General features: G+C 37.2%; 1 pseudogene; it reads right to left on the bottom strand.

Annotated features, from left to right (window-relative positions):
- Positions 1-265: 265 nt before the first annotated feature.
- Positions 266-384, bottom strand: LOC111737939 (annotated as a pseudogene).
- Positions 385-3,508: the final 3,124 nt, after the last annotated feature.

Here is a 3,508-nt window from a genome sequence, read left to right as displayed (position 1 = left end):
ACAAAATTACTTGAATAAAGCTAAATAAAGGAAAGTTAGTATATTATACATGCTAATAAATTTGAAGAATTCTCCACAATTTCTGTGGCTAATTATGAAGCTATAATATCTTTTTCACTTTTTTTTTCACTTTTTAGTCCATATTGCTTTTGTCCTTAGCTTCCACTTATCCTGGTTCTTTTTTTTTTAGGCAAGGCAACCCTTGGTTGACCTTACAGGTTGCAAGAAACTTGTCAGCTTACAATCCCTTATTTTTTATTTTTTATGACTACTGCACCTGGTCTTCCTAAGTGGTCTCCCATTCAAGTACTAACCAGGCCTGACCCTGCTTAGCTTCTGAGATCAGACGGGATTCGGCCTGTTCAGGGTGGCATGGCTGTAGACTTGTCTTGATTCTTTACCTAGGAGAATGGCCATGGCCAAACCATTAGTCCTAGAGTGTCTGTATCTTCTGCAAACTTGTTTTTATTGGGTTGCTACAGTTTTCTATTAACGTTTACTATTGAGACATAAGAATACTGAGAGTTACCCTAGAAAATCCCCTGGGATCTAGATACAGATTTCCTGACCACACAGCATAATATCAACCTATTTCCCCTTGATAATTAAGGTCAATCTCCCAGCCAAAGCAGTAATCTCTGTTGGTGTAGTGGAATGACAAACTCAAAATTATAAGGTGGCCATCTCATCTTTCAACTCAAAAAAATTGTTGTCACCTGCTGGCAGCCTTGTGCCCTTAAGAACTGAAGAAGTCTAACCAATAGACTCCAAAGTTTCCAGAAAAGAAAAATTTGCACGGGAATTATTATTATGTGTGTTTTTTCCACACTCCCAAGCAATTCTCCAATTCTCAGGGGACACTGACTGGATATTCTACAATTTAACTCAATTCTTACACTATCTACCCGGGTACAGTGTCAGATCCCACAGGTTAAGGGCTTCGTCCTACATGAATGCCTCCCTACTTCCTTTTCAACTTCAGATGCTAGCTACAAGTCCAGGTTGTCATTTGTGCTTCTGATTGACTTGCTATAGATGGGAGGTTCCCACAAATCCCTCTTTAGATTTCATTAATTAATAGAGTGGCTCGTAGAACTCAGAGAAACATTTTATTTGCTATATTACTAGCTTATTATAAAAGAATATAATTCTGGAACAGCCAGATGGAAGAGATACATAGGGTGAGGTATTTGGGAAGGGGCGTGGAACTTCCGTGCTCTCTCAGAAGCCACTCTCACCACATCTCCACATGTTCACCAACCCAGAAGCTCTCCAAATCATATAATTTTGGCTATTATGGAGACTTTACATAGGGATAGTTGATTAAATCACTGCCCTTTAACGACTGATTCAATCTCCGGCCCCTCTCTCAATCCTGGAGGTCAAGGAGGTGAAACCGAAAGCTCCGACCCTCTAATGTGGTCAGTTCCCCTGGCAACTGGACTCCATCCTTAGGTGAGGTCCATAAGTCACCTCGCTTATACAATCTCAGGTGTTGTTGAAAGGGGTTCGTAATGAATATCAAGATGTCTTTATCTTATCATTTAGAAAATTACAAGGACTTTAGGAACTCTGTGCCAGGAATGAAGACAAAGATCAAATATTCTTTATTATAAATCATAATATCACAATTATTAAGTAAAAGAGAGAAGCTAGTTCTATTTCCACCAATTGATTTCTCTACTTATACATTCTGGCTATAAGAAAAATAGCACCTTTACATTGACAGCTTATTCAAAACGGGTAACCCATTCTCTAAAATATAACACTAATATTTCAGTGTCTTCTATTCCCACTAGCATTGTAGCTGAGTCTTCGCTAGGCCATTTCATCATTGTGTCAGGTCAACTGCTTCTGGGTGAAGAGATACAGGATAATACCAGTCAATTCTCTGGTTATGAGCCCATTGTCATGGTTCTTTGTTGATTTGAGTTCCTTTGTCAGGGGCAGTGTTGTAGGGAATATCATGACAATGAGAAAAATGTGCTACAAGTTTACAGGCTGGCAGAGGAATTATGGGCAAGGAAGCCAAATGCATATCCAGAGTATGTATCTAATCTAGTAAAGAAGAGAAGTTGTTGCCACCTTCATTATAAAAGAATCCAGCAATTGATCTCTCATCAGGGGGCTGGCTTGTTCCACATGGGGAATGGTACCATGGAGGAGGCATCTGTGTTGGTCTTTGCTATGGTAGGATAGGCAGTCACTGGAGCCAAACTAGTCTTGATGAGGAAAAGTCAATGTTTCTGACCCCATTCATACTGATTATTCACCTACTTCTATATTAAGTACATATTTTTCTATGTTTTAATTCTATGAAAACAGCTTAATTGAAAGTGTTATTTGTAATGGACATTAAGTTTGTATTTTTATAGCATTTTTCTTCATGGGTAAAGAGTGACTGTTGGAGTAAGGGGTAAACTTGAGTTCTGATCAAATAAGTTTTATCTTTGAATTAAATATAAAACAATTCATCTCTTTTACAGCCTGAGTTTCTAGAGAAACAATAGTACCAGTAGTCTTAATTATTGGCTGCAGTGTGCCTTTACCTCTTAGAATTTTATTCGTTTACATTGAATTGAATTTGCAATTTTTGTTCTGTTTTGCCCCTTTCATTAGAAACACCATGACTGAGGTTTAACAAAAGTAGCTTCAGGCTGTACTAGGCAAAGTTGAATTGACTATTCACAGCTTGGCTTCTTAAAGCCTTTGGATAATTAGCTATGAACGACTAGTTCCTGGGGCATGTGGTCCATCAGGCTATTTTTAAAGGTGCTCATGTGTCAAAAGAAAACACCATGGGGCATACCCCACACATTGCCTTCTACCATTTTGAGTTTCCCTAGGCTTTTAAAATAAACTCCAAATCCATCTTGTATCGAAGTACTTTCTAAAGAAACTTCTGCTATCTATGGCATTTTGTGTAACTTGTATGTAACTAATTTAGGATCTTTGCATAGGTTTACTGAGTATTTTTCTTGTTTATTGCTATTGTTGTTATGTTTATTCTGCTTTTCCTACCATTCCTCCTAATTCTGGATTCTTTATTTACCCATTTAGTTCTTTACTATTATGTGAGCTCTCAAGTACAAGTTTCTGGCTGTATAAAAGTGGTACCGAAGCAAAGACCATCACCTTCAAAATCAGTTACATTTGCAATTTATTTACATTATATCAGTTGACTATTTCTCAAAAGAAATAAACTTTTGATGATAATATTTACATTTGCATATGGGAGGGTATAGTTTTTAAAGAGGAGCCCTCTAGAAATTTATCACAGCGGATTTATAGCTGTATATTCACATAATTGATATGCTTCAGTATTGTCAACTATGTCAGAACTTTATATTTCTCTTCTTACACATCGTCCTTCTCAATGCTTTCCACAACCTTTTCTGTTTGGCATAGTAGGCACTCATCCAACATTTGTCAAATATAAGGTGACATACATTTTCCAAAAGTTCCACTTAATTAAAAAAAGTACATCGATAGACTTCACATTCTCAGC

Source organism: Pteropus vampyrus, unplaced genomic scaffold (genome assembly GCF_000151845.1).
Source record: "Pteropus vampyrus isolate Shadow unplaced genomic scaffold, Pvam_2.0 Scaffold32, whole genome shotgun sequence".
In the NCBI taxonomy this organism is placed as follows: Eukaryota; Metazoa; Chordata; class Mammalia; order Chiroptera; family Pteropodidae; genus Pteropus; species Pteropus vampyrus.
This window is presented reverse-complemented; position numbering and strand designations above follow the sequence as displayed.